General features: G+C 48.1%; 1 non-coding gene across 1 annotated transcript; it reads right to left on the minus strand.

Annotated features, from left to right (window-relative positions):
* Positions 1–3,692: 3,692 nt before the first annotated feature.
* trnae-cuc (transfer RNA glutamic acid (anticodon CUC)) lies at positions 3,693–3,764 on the minus strand. The gene has a single exon. It is a non-coding gene; the product is annotated as a tRNA-Glu (tRNA).
* Positions 3,765–17,713: the final 13,949 nt, after the last annotated feature.

Here is a 17,713-nt window from a genome sequence, read left to right on the forward strand (position 1 = left end):
TTCCCTGTCAGTCATTGTGCCCCCAGAAGCAGGATTGTGGTTCAGTTTAAAGTAGGTCCTATATCTCTGATTACATCGATACACAATGCAATGAAGAAAGGTTTAGGTACACGAACCTTGATCAGTTCGGGAATTGAGTATAGATATAGTTATGTTGTAGTTATACAGGACGTTGATGAGGCTGTACCTGGAATATTATGATCAGTTTTGGTCCCGTTGGTGTTCTGACTTCTGACTTCTTCAACTCTGGGTTTGTGTTGAACTTGATGGGATACTTTGTCCAAATCAGCATGTTTAAACAGTATCGCTCAGAGGGATTCGTCTGAAACCTTTCAGGAGGTGAGCTCAACAAGATTGAAGTGTTCAAAGTTACTTGGAATCTATTTTAAACTTAGATCAGGACTCGTAGTCAGAGACACATACAGCATGGAAACAGACCCTTTGGTCCAACTTGTCCATGCTGACCTGATATCCTAAAGTAATCTAGTCCCATTTGACAACACCTGACCCAAATCCTGTGAAGTTGTCCCTTTAATATATTTCGCATCTCACCCTACACCCATGCCCTCTCGTTCTGGACTCCCCCATCCCAGGGAAAATAGCTTGTCTATTAACCTGTCCATGCCCCTCATGATTTTGTAACCTCTATTAGGTCACTCCTCTGCCTCTGATGGTCCAGTGAAAACAGTCCCAGCCTATTCAGCCTCTCCCTGTAGCTCAAACCCTCCAACCCCCAGCAACATTCCCGTAAATCGTTTCTCACAGAGAAATCAACGTTTCAATCATGAAGAAGGGTTAATACCCAAACCGCTGACTACTCCACATCCTGGTGCTGCCTGGCTTGCTGCATTCTCCCAACCTCCTGCTTGCCTACTTCGGGTTGCAATATGTAGTGGCTCAGTGTTTACCACTGCAGGCTCACCGTGCCAGGGACCCAGGTTTGATTCCAGCCTTGGGTGGCTGTCTGTGAGGAGTTTTCATATTCTCCCAGTGTCTGCGTGGGTTTTCTCTGGGTGGTCCTGTTTTCTTCCATAGTCCAAAGATGTTCAGGTCATGTGGATTGGTCATGCTTAATTGCCCATAGAGTTAGGTACATTCGTCAGAGGGAAATGGGTCTGGATGGGTTACTCTTCGGAGGGTCGATGTGGACTTGTTGGGACAAATGGCCTGTTTCCACACTGTAGCTAATCTCATCTGCGCTACTTTTGTCACTAACGGATTGCTGAGTAGACTCGATGGGCCGAATGGCCTAACTTCTGCTCCGATGGTCTTGCGGTCTTACGTTTCTCTGGATCATTTCATTTGGCAATGTGCAGTCCCTGGCTCAATGAGCAGCAGTTTCCAATGAAAACAAAGCTCATATGTTGGTTGAACTCTGACAGTGTGGAAACAGGTCCTTCAGCCCAACACATCTGCACTGATTCTCCGAAGAGTAACCCACTCAGATCCATTTTCCTACCCTCCATAAATTGCACACAGACCCCAAGGGTGGAAGTATTCCGAGTTCCTGGTGCCATGAGGCAGCAGTGCTAACCCTGAGCCACCATGGGGTTGTAGTTGTGGGGGGTGGGGCAGGCAATTGCAGTCCAGCAGAAGACTAAAACAGCCTACCTACTCTCCCAGTGCACCCACTGTCAGAACTGGCAGGAGGTTCAGTCCTGGGGGGTGACTAAAGGCAGCGTTACCGGTGGGATCTGATTGCTGGGAGCGCTGGTGCCCCCGCTGATGCTTCCGCAAGTTGCAGGAAAACATGAACCTCTTCCCACACTCGGGCCCGCTGAAGGGCCTCTCCCCCGTGTGGACACACTGGGGCTTCAGCAGGGCGGAGGAATTGCTGAACGATTTCCCGCACTCAGGGCAGCAGAAAGGCCTCCCCTCTCCACCCCCCATCCCTCCGTGTGGACCAGCTGGTGCTTCAGCAGTGTGGAGGAGCGGGTAAAGCCCTTCCCACACTCGGGCAGGAGAATGGCATCTCCCCGGTGTGGACGGACTGGTGCATCAGCAGGGCTGAGGAATTGATGAATTACTTCCTGCACTTAGGCAACTGAACGGCCTCTCCCCCATGTGGACCCACCAATGGGGCAGCAGGTCGGAGGAAAGTGCAAAGTCCTTCCTGCAGTCGGGGCAGAAGAACGGCTTCTCCTCAGTGTGGACCCACTGGTGTCTCTGCAGGTGGGAAGAACTGCTGAAGGCCATCTCGCACTTGGGGCTGGAGAACATCCTTCCCCGGTATGGACCAACTGGTGCGTCAGCAGGGCAGAGGAATCACTGAAGGCCTTCCCACACTCAGGGCAGCAGAAGGGCCTCTTCATCTCTGTGGACCCTTTGGTGCTTAAGAACCCTTTCAAATTTCACAATATCCGTCTGATCGGAGGGAGACTAGAATTGTGCACAATATTTCAAAAGTGGTCTAAAAAGTGTCCTGTACAACCACAACACAACCTTCCAACTCCAATACTCAGTCAGAGGATTGGGAAAGCTTTCAAAACCCACAAAAAACAAACAGGAAAGAATGGAGGGATAAACCGAATTTTTGAGAGTCACCTTGGAAGCATCAATGAGAAATCGGCAGAGAGGGTTTATTGGGGACCCGTTCTCCTTAAATACACTATATACGTATTTCTCTTGTGCTCTTCGTAGTTTCTCTGTGCTGCAGTGTGTAGTGGCTCGTTGAAATAATGTCCTGATGCAGCTTCGTTTGTGGGTGTTGGGATGATTGCTTCTGCAGTTAAGTACTTGGTTTGGGTCTGTTGTTTTTCTGTAGATGCCAGTTTGAAGTTCCCCATTGACTGTTCGCTCTACTGTGACATCAAGTAATGGCGCTTTGTTGTTGTTCTCCTCCCCGTCAAACGAGGAGCCCCCCTTAGACCATAGTCTCACGACTTGGAACAGCAATATACAGACTAGTCAAAGGCTTCTACTGAAGGCGAAAACACCGAGTCGAAGATTCACTCCACTCCATTTACTCCATCCAAGAATTCCTGAACACCAAAGACACTGAGATAGAAAAGGATGGATTAATGTTGTCCTTTGACATAACAGCCCTGTTCACATCCATTAACATCAACGTGGCCAAAGAAAACTGAAGACACTACTCGAAGAACCAAAGACAAAAACACAGCATCAACTTCATCAGCAAAGATAGCACTGTCAAGCTCGTGGAACTGTGCCTTACCATCCACTTCATATTCAATAACAAGCCCGACAAACAAATCAACAAAATACGCACGAAACCTCCAGCATCAGGATTCCTAGCAGAAGCAATAATGCAGAGACTCGAACAGACAGCCCTTCCAACGATCCAACCCAAACTTTGGGTCCGCTACAGCGATGACACTTTTGTCATCAAAAACTGAAACAAATTAGAGGAAACCTACAACACCATCAACAATATCCTTACTGGCATAAAATTCACAAAAGAGGAGACCAACAACAAAGTGCCATTTCTAGATGTCACAGGAGAGCGAACAGTCAATGGTAAATTCAAAACAGCGTCTATCGGAAAACAATGCACGCGAACCAAGAACTTAACCACAGAAGCAATCACCCCGACACATACAAACATATCTGAATCAGGACACTATTTCAACGAGCCACGACACACTGCAGCACCCAGGAACTACGAAGATCAATAAATAACTGTATAGAGCAATTACGAAGAACGGGGAGCCTATAAACCCTCTGAAAATAGCTTCCCTGACCGGGAATCGAACCCGGGCCGCAGCGCTGAGAGCGCCGAATCCTAACCACTAGACCACCAGGGAATGGCAAACACAGCCTGATAGATCTACTGAAAATTACTTCCCTGCCCAGAAATCGAATCCGGGCCGTGGTCGTTCGAAGGCTTTCACCTGTGTATCCAACAATGTCATTTCTTGTATCCATTGCACCTGATGCAGTCTCCTCTACATTGGGGAGACTGGCGACTCCTCGCAGAGTCAAGTCACAGCGCTTGAGGGAACATCTCCAGGACACCGGCACCAATCAACCCCATCGCCCTATGGCCCAACATTTCAAACCCCCTCCCACTCTGCCGAGGACATGCAGGTCCTGGGCCTCCTCCATCGCCGCTCCCTCCCCACTCGATGCCTGGAGGCTGAACGTCTCATCTTCCGCTTGGGGTAAATTCAACCCCAGGCCATCAATGTGGACTTCATCAGTTTCCTCATTTCCCCTCCCCCACCTTATCTCAATTGTAGCCTTCCAGCTCAGCGCTGTCCTCATGATCTGTCCTACCTGCCAATCTCCCTCCCCACCTATCCGCTCCACCCTCCTCTCTGATCTGTCACCTCCATCCCCACCCCCATTCATCTATTGTACTTTTTGCTACCTTTGGCCCAGCACACCCCAGCCCCAATTTATCTCTCCACCCTGGAGGGATCCTGCCTCTATTCCTGATGAAGGGCTTTTGCCCGGAACGTCGATTTTCCTGCTCCTCCGATGCTTTCTGACCTGCTGTGCTTTTCTAGCACCACTCTGATCTAAGCTCTGGTTTCCAGCATCTGCAGTCCTCATTTTTGCCGACCCAATAAACTCAGTGTGCCAATTTCACATCAACAAACTGACACAAGTAGACACAACGTCTGCAGAAACCCTAGCCACATTACTTTACAATAAAGACATCTGGGAAATTATGTCCGGAGAACTCAATCCTCTCAGCATCATGGTAGCCCACAAACCTACCAACACAACTTAAACAGCGGCTCATGAACCTGAAATACCCGATACAAACAACCAGAAAACGAATGTAATTTACAAAATACTATACAAGGAAATATATACATGAAATCTGCCGCACAGTTCTCTGTGGCAAGAAATGCTGGGATGAGATAAGGAAGGTTTTTTCAGCCAAAACGAATCGACACTGACTGGACAGCCATTTAAAATCAACGCTGTCAGCCCACGATGGAAGATCCAAAAGGATGTACAGTTTTCTTATTTCCTGAAGATTTACAAAGCTGAGACTGGGTTTTGGTGTTTGTTCCCTTTCCACTCCCAAGAGCCGCAGTGGTTGGGGCGGTGAGTTGGGGAAAGTGAAATGTGCCCATGAGCAGCATGTGGGTCTCTTTCAGCTTCCCCTCCTCTGACAGCGCTGTGACGGGACTCTGATGTTCTCAGGGACATTTACTGACGCGAGACAGTGAAAATATTCTCATTCCTGCAGATTAGGAATTGTACCCATACGCCGGTTTCATGACAATGAGAAAGCTGAATTGGGATGTGTGAAGAAGCTGTGAGGTCCAGTTGAAACAAGTAGGTGGAGTCAGATACGTCATCCATTGCCCCCATGGTCCTGAAGAAATGTTTGCTTTTGTCTGCTTGAGAGACTTTGGACACTGGTGTGGCAGGGAGAATACTGAGATACCGAGTGAGGGAGATTAAGTGCGCTGACTGTGAAAAGTGCTTTAAACCATTTACTCAGATTGGGGAATTAAAATCACACCCCTCGCAGTGGGAAAGACAATGTCCCCGCTCTGTTTGTAATTTCAAACCCAGAGCAACACAAGGAAAGCTCCACCCAATGGGGAAACCGTGGAAATGTGGGGACTGTGGGAAAGGATTCCCTTCCCCATCAGTGCTGGAAACCCACAGACGGATTCAGAATGGGGTGAGGACGTTCACCTGCTCAGTGTGCAGGAAGGGGTTCAGTCAGAGAGAAGCCATTCACGTGCCCCATGTGCTGGGGAGAGTTCACTCAGTCAGCTGCACTACCCTCCCACCAGTGGGTCCACACTGGAGAGAGGCCGTTCACCTGCTGTAAGTTCCAAAATGGCTTCATCTGCTCCTCCCACCTGCGGCGGCGCCATCGAGTTCACGTGCCAGCGCAAGGACATGAAAGGAGCGATGGCCAAGTGCTCCGATCAACCCAGCACTGGGGCGTCCCAGGTTCGAATCCCACTGCGGTAGATTGCAGAATTGGAGTTCTGTCAGTCATCTGGACTTCAGAATCTCAGGATGAAACCACTTTTAGGGGGAAAAAGTACCATCTGATTCACTGATGTCCTTTTTAGTGACGGAACCTGCCGTTGCGGGAAAGAGTTCACTCAGTCATCCCAGCTGCATGTTTTACCGGGCTGTACCAGGGATCCAGTTACAAACGGACAACTCAGCTGACCAACAAAGAAAGTGGGGTGGGGGGACTGGGTGCACTTTGACCTGGAGGTGTTTTCTTTAAAAACTACTTTTTGTATGCCTTTTTCCTGGGGAAATCTGAAGCTGTAACAAAATAGGGTCGGAGTAAAGGTTACCTGAACTTACCGCCCGGCTTAGACTCTGTGAGGTCCAACAGGTTTTTGTTTTAAAGCTGCTCATTTCTTTCAGCCTCCAGCACTAATGTCATGTCTCAGAAGGACCAGTGAATGAGTAGCTAATATTGTTCCAAACTGTATATTTTTTCAGGACTTCTGGTTCATTGTTTCATTGAAATTGCAAAGTTTACTGGCAACAGTGGGAGGTGTGGGCTGTATTCACTGGAAACAAAGTTTTAAAATCTCACAAACACCAGGGTATATTCTAACAGGTTTATTTGGAAACACTAGGTTTCGAAGTGCTGCTCCTTCTTCAGGTAGCTGTGGTGTAGAATCACAAGACACAGAATATATCGCAAAAACATTAGACTGTCATGCAACATAAGTGACATATTGAAGAAACCGAGATTACTGTTAAATCTTTCATCTTTTAAAATGGGCTGCAGATTTCGGTTCACTAATTTGTACATTCCAGAACTTCTTTTAAGTCACGTTCTCCAGGAAACTTGATGTTTTATAAAAGGAGGTAACACCTCACATCAAACAACGCATGAAAGCTGTGAGGTGAGAGTCTGTCTGTATCCCAATCTTGAGTCAGACTGGTTCTATTTCCAAATATATAATCCTGCAAATGCAAATTCACCCCAAATGTGTGAGTGCATGAATGAGAGAGACAGTGTGTATGTGCGCGTGCAGGCTGGGTAAAGTGTGTGTGTGATGGAGTGTAATCATGTGCGAAGATGTATGCGTGGGTGTGAGTGTGGGGGGCGTATTAGTGTGTGTCTGAGAGAGACCATGCCTGTCGGAAAGGCACTGCACGAGCGTGTGAATATGTGCGTGTGTGAGAGTGAGACAGAGAGAGCGTAACAGTGAAGTGGGGTTACCTGTCATGTGACATGAACCCATGGTAGCGATTGAGGCCATCCTCCTGGTTTCCGAACTTGGCTATCAGCCTTTGCTGGGCCACTAAAAATGATTAAGCAGTTACACAACACACATTGGAGTGGGCGGGGTGGGACTTGTTTTTCGATTTGCAGAAGGTGGGACTTTCTGGGTGCTGGAAACGAAGGAATACACATACTGGAGGACCTTCGGCACAGAGAGATGGAGCTGGAAGCCAGGCTGCAGACACGTTGGGGGATTCACTGTGGAAACAGGCCGTTTGGCCCACCAAGTCCACACTGACCCTCCGAAGAACATACCCCCACCCCCCCCCCGACCCACCCGATAACCCCACAGCTAATCCCTGAATTTAGAACGTCCAATCCACTCTAGCCTGCACATCTTTGGAACATGGGAGAAAACCCGATCACCCAGAGGAAACCGACGCGGACAGGGGTTGGGGGAGGGGTAGGAAAGTGCAAAATCCACACAGTCACTGTGAGGGTGGGATTGAACCCAGGTCCCTGGCGCTGCGAGGAATCCCCTCTCCAGCTCTCGGCAATCAATTGGCTTCTCCCCAATCCTGGTGACACTCCAATCAGTTTGAGGAATTCAATTTGCTTCCACAGAGTTTCCACGGGGCAGGGGTCGTTGTTACTCGGCAGATTCAACGATCCAATGAAGGGCTCGTCTATAGCGAGAACACTTTTCGCTGAAAAATTAAAGTTCTCTCCGCAATTAGAACCCTTGAGTACTCCCACGCAGGCTGCGTGTATTCACGGGGATTCTCAATGCATGTTGATATTTGAATTCATTTCCTGCAGACAAACATTACCCCTCCTGGATTCAAACACTGCTGATATTCAGGCCCTGACTAAATTTCTTGTCCATGCCTGAAAAGCAAATCCTCCTCTGCTAATAACTTGAGAAAACAGATCACTGCTGTCAGTGCAAGGCAGAAAATAGGATGAGAGAATTTTGGTTTGAACAGAACAGCCTTCTCTTTCTTCTACCCGAAATCTCTGTCTCTCAATTCCTAAATCTTTCAATGTATTCCAACCCAAATTCATCCTTCCATCCTCCTGCCTTTGCCCAGCTCCCCTCTCCTGAAAGTGCTGACCCTCTGTTCAGTTTCTCAGCCATGTCTCGCCATCCTTAGTATATAGCCCACATCGTTATTTAGTTTTTAAAACAGAAAGGCAGTGGTTTGCTGATGCCAGGATGTGAGGGTGACTGCACTCACACAGTGTTCCAGACTCGTCTCTCGTGTCATTCAGAAAAGTCTGCACTGCACATGTGCAGAGAAGGGGATGCTGGGAGTGGGTGGGATGCATTCTCACCTCCCCATCCAATCATCCCCACAGCGTCCCCTGTCCATTCCTTCACTGCCACCCATAGCATCCCCTGTCCATTCTCTCTCTCTACCCTAACCTACCAGTCCCTTCTCTCTCTCCCACACCTGCCACTCTCCCCACCCCGTCCATTCTATTGCTGCCTCTCTGCCCTCTGTCCAGTCCCTCATCCACCCTCTGTCCCCATCCATTCCCTTTATCGCTCCACCCTCTGCCTTCCCCAATCCAGTCCCTTCCCTTACACTCATTTTCTCTCACCTCCCACACGCTGCCCCCATCCATTCCTTCTCTCCCCCACCTTGTCCCGCCATTCATTGTTGCTCTCTTTCTCCACCATCTACCCCGACCATTCTCACCTCAACCTTTGCCCCGTCCATTCTCTCCCCACCCACTGCCGCCCGTCCATTTTCTCCCTATCTACTGCTCCCGTCCATTCTCTCCCCACCCACTATCCCCGTCCTTTATCTCCCCACCCACTGCCCCATCCATTCTGTCCTGATCCACTGCTCCCCGTTCAATCTCTCCCCACCCACTGCCCCCATGAATTCTCTCACCACCCACTGCCCCCTCCATTCTTTCCTCACCCACTGCCCCGTCCATTCTCTCCCCACCCACTGCCCCATGAATTCTCTCCCCACCTACTATCCCCATCCATTATCTCCCCACCCATTGACCCCTGTCCATTCTCTCCCCACCCACTGCCCCGTTTCCATTCTGTCCTGATCCACTGCTCCCCGTTCAATCTCTCCCCACCCACTGCCCCCATGAATTCTCTCCCCACACACTGCCCTCCTCCGTTCTCTCCCCACCCACTGCCCCATGAATTATTTCCCCACCCACTGCCCCCGTCCATTCTCTCCCCACCCACTGCCCCATGAATTCTCTCCCCACCCACTATCCCCGTCCATTTTCTCCCCACCCATTGACCCCTGTCCATTCTCTCCCCACCCACTGCCCCGTTTCCATTCTGTCATGATCCACTGCTCCCCGTTCAATCTCTCCCCACCCACTGCCCCCGTCCATTCTCTCCCCACCCACTGCCCCGTCCATTCTCTCCCCACCCACTGCCCCGTCCATTCTCTCTCCCCACACTCTGCAACCAATTTCTTTCGCTTCACATTCTTCAACTCCGCATTTTCTCTCTCCTCCCCAATCCTCTTCACCACATTCTCTCTGTCTGCTCCCACCCTGTGTACCCCATGCATTCTCTACCCCCGATGCTCTGGTCTCCTGCCAATTTTCTCTCTTTTTCTTCCCCCTGTCTCCGCGCCCCCCCCCCTCCAATCTCACTCTGAGTACCCTCACTCCGTCCTTTCTCGTGCCTCGAGCCCTCTTTGATCGCTGTATTAAACCCTTCTAATGATAGACAGAGAGAATGGATGGTGATGGCGACCTTGGGTGGGGGTGGGGAAGGGAAGCGTGAGAAATGTCTGACCTTTAACATTGATAATAGCTAAAATAATGTATTCAGAAACATCAGTAATGTCTGAAAGTACATTCAAATGTTTAAAAAAGCTGCAGACATCTTTCTGAAAATTGCATTGAAATCTGTGCGGTTAGGCCACAGTTGAGGACAGCTGGTAAGCTTGGAATGGCCGATTCCTAGTCTTGTGAAATTGGTTCAGAATATGTAGAAATACAGTCATAGAGTTGCAGAGAACAGAAACAAACCTTTCGGTCCACGCCGACAACATAATTTCCTAAATTAACCTAGTGATCCATTTGCCAGCATTTGGCCCATATCTCTCTCAGACCTTCCTATTCATACCTCCATCCAGATGCCTTATAAATGTTGTAATTCTACCAGCCTCGACCACTGCCTCTGGCAGCTTATTCCAAACACATGCCACGCTCTGTGTGAAAAAGTTCCCCCGTTCGGTCCCTTTTAACCCTTTTCCCTCTCAGCCTAAACCCCTCTAGTTTGGGACTTCCTCCACCCTGGGGAATAGATAGACAAACGTTGAGCTGCCAGACAAAATCATAGAGTCACAGAGATGTCCAGCATGGAAACAGACCCTTTAGTCCAACCCATCCATGCCGACCAGATATCACAACCCAAACTAGTCCCACCTGCCAGCACCCAGCCCATATCCTTCCAAACCCTTCCTATTCATATAGCCATCCAAAAGCCTCTTAAATGTGGCAATTGTACCAGCCTCCACCGTTTCCTCTGGCAGCTCATTCCAACACGTACCACCCTCTGCGTGATTCAGTTGCTCCTTCGGTCTCATTTCTATCTTTCCCCTCTCGCCCTAAACCTATGCCCTCTAGTTCTGGACTCCCCAATCCCAGAGAAAAAACCTTTGCCTATTTATTCTATCCATGCCCCTCATAATTTTGTAAACCTCTATAAGGTCACCCCTCAGCCTCTGATGCGCCAGGGAAAACAGCCCCAGCCTGTTCAGTCTCTCCCTGTAGCTCAGATCCTCCAACCCTGGCAACATCCTTGTAACTCTTTTCTGAACCCGTTCAAGTTTCACAACAGCTTTCCGATAGGAAGGAGACCAGAATTGCACGGAATATTCCAACAATGGCCTAACCAATGTCCTGTCCAGCCGCAACATGACCGCCCAAATGCTGTACTCAATACACTGACCAATAAAGGAAAGCATACCAAACGCCTTCTTCACTATCCTATCTCCCTGCGACTCCAATTTTAAGGAGCTATGAACCTGCACTCCAAGGTCTCTTTGTTCAGCAACACTCCCTAGGACCTTACGATTAATTGTATAAGTCCTGCTAAGATTTGCTTTCCCAAAATGCAGCACCTCACATTTATCTGAATTAAACTCCATCTGCCACTTCTCAGCTCCTTGGCCCATCTGGTACAGATCCTGTTGTAATCTGAGGTAACCTTCTTTGCTGTCCACTACACCTCCAATTTTGGTGTCATCTGAAATCTTACTAACAGTACCTTTTATGCTCGCATCCAAATCATTTATGTAATTGACAAAAAGTAGAGGGCCTAACACTGATCCTTGTGGCACTCCACTTGTCACAGGCCTCCAGCCAGAAAAATAGCCCTCCACCACCACCCTCTGCCTTCTACCTTTGAGCCAGTTCTGTATCCAAATTGCTAGTTCTCCCTGAGATCTAACCTTGCTAATCAATCTCCCATGGGGAACCTTGTCGAACGCCTTACTGAAGTCCATATAGATCACATCTACTGCTCTGCCCTCATCAATCTTCTTTGTTACTTCTTCAAAAAACTCAATCAAGTTTCTGAGACATGAATTCCAATGCACAAAGCCATGTTGACTATCCCGAATCAGTCCTTGCCTTTCCAAATACATGTACATCCTGCCCCTCAGGATTCCCTCCAACAACTTGGCCACCACCGTGGTCAGGCTCACCGGTCTATGGTTCCCTGTACTGTCTTTACCGCCCTTCTTAAACAGTGGCACCACATTTGCCAACCTCCAGTCTTCCGGCACCTCACCTGTGACTATTGATGATACAAATAACTCAGCAAGAGGCCCAGCAATCACTTCTCTAGCTTCCCACAGAGTTCTTGGTTACACCTGATCAGGTCCTGGGGATTTATCCATCTTTAACCGTTTCAAGACATCCAGCACTTCTTCCTCTGTAATCTGAACTTTTTGCAAGGTGTCACCATCTGTTTCCCTTCAGTCTATATCTTCCATATCCTTGTCCACAGTAAATACTGATGCAAAGTATTCATTTAGTATGTCCCCCATTTTCTGTGGCTCCACACAAAGACCGCCTTTCTGATCTTTGACGGGCCCTATTCTCTGAGTAGAAAGTGAGGACTGCAAATACTGGAGATCAGAGCTGAAATTGTGTTGCTGGAAAGGCGCAGCAGGTCAGGAAGCATCCAAGCAACAGGAGAATCGACGTTTCGGGCATAAGCCCTTCTTCAGGATGCATAGTTGGGCCACAACCAAGGACAGGCTGTAAGAGTGAATGAGTGAATAAAAGACAAGTCCCACCTCGCCCATGAGGAGAAAGTGAGAAATGCAGATGCCGGAGATCAGAGTCGAGAGTGTTGTGTTGAAAAAGCACAGCAGGTCAGGCAGCATCCAAGGAGCAGGGGAGTCAACGTTTCAGACATCAGCCCTTCACCTTGCCCTCTCTAGTGTGTGTTGTGAAACTGCTTAACTGCTTAATCATTTCTAGTGGCCGAGCAGAGGCTAATAACAAGTTTGGAACACACGAGAATGACCTCAGCTGAAACCTTGGATTCATGTCTCACTACAGGAGAACCAGCTCCACAATACACACAAACCCTATCTCTCTCTCTGAATCTGTCTCTCTCTCTCTCTCTCTTCTCTCTCATACACACACGCACACACACACACACACACACACAAGTCCTCACACGGTCGTGCAGACCCTCTCTGATAGACAGGGGTCTCTCTCAGACACACATGGATACATCCCTCACACTCTCATCCATGCACACACCTTCTCACACAATTATACACCATTACACGCACACTTTACCCAGCATGCAAACACACACAGACACACTCAGACGCTCTGTCTCATGAATGCACTCACACATAGAAGTCTTTGGGGTGAATTGCATTTGCAGGATTATATGTTTGGAAATAGAAAAAGTCTGACTCAAGACTGTGATACAGAACGACTCTAAACTCACAGCTTTCATGCGTTATCTGAACTCAGGTGTCACCTCCCTTTATAAAACATTATTGTACCTGGAGAATATTACTAAAAAGAAGTTCTGGGATTTACAGATTAATGAACCGAAATCTGGAACCCATTTTAAAAGATGAAAGACTTAACAGGTTTCTTCAATGTATCAGTGGGTGTGGACCCACTGGTGGGTCAGCAGTGCAGCTGACTGAGTGAACCCCCTTCCGTACATGGGGCACGTGAATGGCTTCTCTCACTTGTGGACCCACTCGTGCGTCTCCAGTTGGCTGATCCGAATGAAGCCCTTCCTGCACACCGAGCAGGTGAATGGCCTCTCCCCGCTGTGATTACGTCTGTGGGTTTCCAACACGGATGGGGAAGGGAATCCTTTCCCTCAGTCCCCACATTTCCACAGTTTCCCATTGGGGGAGCTTTCCTTGTGTTGGTCTGGGTTTGAAATTACAATCAGAACGGGGACATAGTCTATCCCCACTGTCAGGGATGAGACTTTGATACCCCCAAGCTGAGTAAATGGTGTAAAGCACTTTTCACAGTCAGCGCACTGAATCTCCCTCACTCGGTGTCTCAGTATTCTTCCTGCCGCACCAGTGTCCAAAATCTCTCAAGCAAACAAAAGCAACCATGTCTTCTTGATTGGAATGGCTGCTGATATTCAAGTCCCAATGAATCAAGCGGCTCTGTCAGAAGTTGATGTATCATTTGTTTTCAGATTTCTTTCGGCACGTCTTCCTGCAAAAAAAAGTCACAAAATAAGTGGTCATTGTCAGTATACTTAAACGAACATAACATAGGTGACAGTTCCTGTAGTTTGCCAGATGCCTGCTGATCACATAATACCCAGCACACAGAAACCTGAAATCCCTCATGCAGCCAGATAGGCTTAGGTGTGTTTAGAGGAAAACTTCATTCAAATATAATCTAATCTTAAACTAAATACGTGTACATATATATATATCAATATGCCAATCCTGTCAATGCGGATCAGTTCCAAGCGAAACTACACATTTAATTGTGAACATGAGGAAAAAAGCAATCATTTTCCAGGGTGCAAACTGCATACGTGCTAAACTGAGGGAATACACAAGGAAAAGACCTAAAAGAGAGATAGAAAGTATTTGAGCACCTTTGCAGAATCTGCTCCCTCTCTGGATTCTCTCCAGTTGCTTCAAGTAAACCTCCCTGGGGGTCAGGCAGCCCTGCATCGGGAAGCACTGGGATGGTCAACTACGATCAGTTTACATGGAGAACACATCTCCACATTAAACAGCCTCGAGGCAAATTTCCCTTCCTTCCACAAAGTTCAAGACCCCTCAAAGCGAAATTCCCCAGGTAAGTTTGGAAGAATTTCTTCCAGGTGTTCACTAATCATTTCTATGAGCACTTTGTTAAAGTTTGAATATCGCGAGTTTTGAAAATTAGTGATTCTGAGCGAAATCACAGTTCGAAAAACAGAATGTGGGTATTTAGACTGAGTTTATTTTTGCACATCGACGATATGTCTGCACAACAGCATATGACACGACAGCAGTGAAGATCTTCTGACCTCATTCTCAAACGTGCCTGCCACACGCCAGATGAAAAGCTGAATACTTCTGTGGAAAAACTGCCGAGCAATGCAAGAGAATGGCACAACGCGTGCGTGTTGGAACCAGAACCCAAAGGAGAGACCATTCTCTCCTATTCATTCAACGTCGTCTTTAGCAGCTTTCCCGTATAATGGCGCTCTGTTCTGCACCTTGCCTCCGCTTCCCAAAAAAGCTTCGACATAAATATTTCACAATGATATACTGGCCCAATGTGTACAGTTAAGGTGACAACCTCTGAGTGGTCTCCTGTTCTCTGTATCCTATGTTGAGGAGGGCAATGCTTGTCACTGGCTATTCTGGTGTCAGAGAAAAGTTTCGAAACAGTGGAGGGAGTCCGATTCCTGGGGACGGGACAAACAGCAGCAGGGAGACAGAATGAGAAGCAGCTGTTCTGGAAACTCTTTGTCACTTGCAATTCTTAGAACAATGTCAAATGTATTTCACACTAAGCAAGTCTCAGCTGGCTCAAGAGGTGTGTGGTGGATGAGGAATGAATCGCTGTTTGGCTTGTTGGTCTAGGGGCATGATCCCAGGTAGAGTCTTTAACAGTGCAGACTTGTGTGCGGTCCTGGATTCACATCCCAGACAAGGCTGCGTCACTTAACTTGATTTGGGCAAAAATAACCCATTAATTTTCTCAAAAACCACCTTCGTGAAACGAGGTTGGGCTGCCACGAATACGAATGAGGCAGAAAACAGGGAAGTGAAATGGTTGGAGATCGCGTTGAACAGGTTGACGTGAGTGGTGCGGTGTTTGCGGAATGTCAGCAATAAAGGTAAATTGAAATATTGGGCCAGCTCTCCTCGGAGAACCGAAGTTTTCCAAGTCAGTAGAGGCCGAGAAACAGGAAATAATGCTGTGACAATGCTCCCATGCCTGAAATGATCTATAGTGATTCGGCAGAGATTTAAAGTCACGAGGACGAGCGAATGCAGTCGACGAGGTAGCAGCAAATGTACAGGTAAAGAGTTGCTTCACCTGGAAGGATATCCAGGAGGGAGCAGGTAAATTGTGCTTCTGAGTGAAATCACGGTTCGTAAAAACAGAATGTGGCAATTTAGACAGAGTTAATATTTGTTCGTCGCCGATATGTCTGCCGGTACGCGATGGGAGCATAACCCAGAAGGGAAACCATCTTCCCTATTCACTCAATGTCGAGTTTAGCAGCTTTCCGGTATAACGGCGCACTGTTGTGCACCTCGCCGTATCATCTGCTTCCCAAAAAACTTCGACGTAAATATTGATACAAAGGCCCAGTATGCAGAGTTGAGATGCCACACCCGTGGAGGTCTGCGGGGTCTTCTCCTGTTCTCTGTACCCTATGTTGAGGAGGGCAATACTTGTCACTGGTCACTCCGGTGTCAGAGAAAAGTTTAGACAGAAAACGGGTTAATCTTCTGGCAGTAGAGAGGGCCCGGTTCCTGGGGACGGGCAAACGGCAGCAGAGAGACAGAATGAGAAGCAGCTGTTCATACAGTCATAGAGATGTACAGCATGGAAACAGACCCTTCGGTCCAACCCGTCCATGCCGACCAGATATCCCACCCCAATCTAGTCCCAGCTGCCAGCACCCGGCCCATATACCTCCAAACCCTTCCTATTCATATATCCATCCAAACGCTTCTGAAATGTTGCAATTGTACCAGTCTCCGCCACTTTCTCTGGCAGCTCATTCCATACACGCACCACCCTCTGCGTGAAAAAGTTGCCCCTTAGATCTCTTTTATATCTTTCTCCTCTCACCCTAAACCTATGCCCTCTAGTTCTTGACTCCCCGACCCCAGGGAAAAGGCTTTGCCTATTTATCCTATCCATGCCCCTCATAATTTTATAAACCTCCATAAAGTCACCCTTCAACCTCCGACGTTCCAGAGAAAACAGCCCCAGCCTGTTCAATGTCAACTGGACTTTCCTCTGAGCAAGACTCAGCTGGTTCAAGAGGTAGGGTGGGGGCAGGGGCGCCAGCGCGCTAGCCGTGTGGCTCGTTGGTGTCGGGGTGTGATTTTTGCTTTGGGTATTCATTGACGCAGGCGTTCGAGAGATCCAGGGTTCAAATCGCGGAGGAGCCCGCGTTTCATGACTTGTGCGAAAGTGCTGTTTAATTTCCTCAAAAAGCACCTTCGTAAAACGAGGTTGGGCTCCCTGGAGAACCAATGGGACAGAAAGCAGCGAAGTGAAATGATTGGAGATTGCGTTGAAGAGGTTGACGTGAGTGGTGCAGTGTTTGAGGGATGTCAGCGATGAGGGTCGATTGGAAATTTGGGAGAGCTCTCTTCGGAGTACAGAAGTTTGAAATCTGGCCCGATTGAAGCTTTTCAAGTCATGCAAAGTCTAGACAGAGAAAGTAATGTCGTCAAAATGTTCCCACGTCTGAAAGGATCGGCAACGATTCGGCAGAGTTTAAAAGACATGAGGAAAAGAAACAAAAGTGGCATTACGAAGAACGCTTTTGTAAAGGGAGTGGTTGGGGTCAGTAAATCACAAAAAGGCAGATTCATTATACGCAAACGGCAAGACTTGGCCAAACGATACACGGAGCCAACGGACTCCTGTCGTGATTTGAAACGTAAGGAGACGACGTTATGGAGCCATTTGAGATTCAAACATGCAACTTTCGGATCTCGAGTCAGACGCGCTACCGTTGCGCCACAAGCTCACACATGCCCGGACCCTGAAGCTGTGCGCTTTTAATGGGGTCAGGAAAATGTTCCCCAAACGGAAATCTTCTCCACAAAGGGGTTTCTGAATTGAATGAATGTCTCACGTAAGGGACTGCGTCTGCTGAGAAGCCGAGACCAAAAGAGAAACTCGGTAGGTTTGACAGTACCTGTCAGAGAAAACAAAATTATGAAATGTTGTCGCTGATTCTCTTTCCACAGACGTTGCCTGACCTTCTCAGTTTCTCCTGCAATTTCTAGTTTTGTTTTTTACTGAAAGTTCATTTCATCTTTTGGGATGAAACAACTGGAGTCGCCGTATGCAGATATATAACCCTTTCGAATCACT

Source organism: Chiloscyllium punctatum, chromosome 36 (assembly GCF_047496795.1).
Source record: "Chiloscyllium punctatum isolate Juve2018m chromosome 36, sChiPun1.3, whole genome shotgun sequence".
Classification (NCBI taxonomy): domain Eukaryota; kingdom Metazoa; phylum Chordata; class Chondrichthyes; order Orectolobiformes; family Hemiscylliidae; genus Chiloscyllium; species Chiloscyllium punctatum.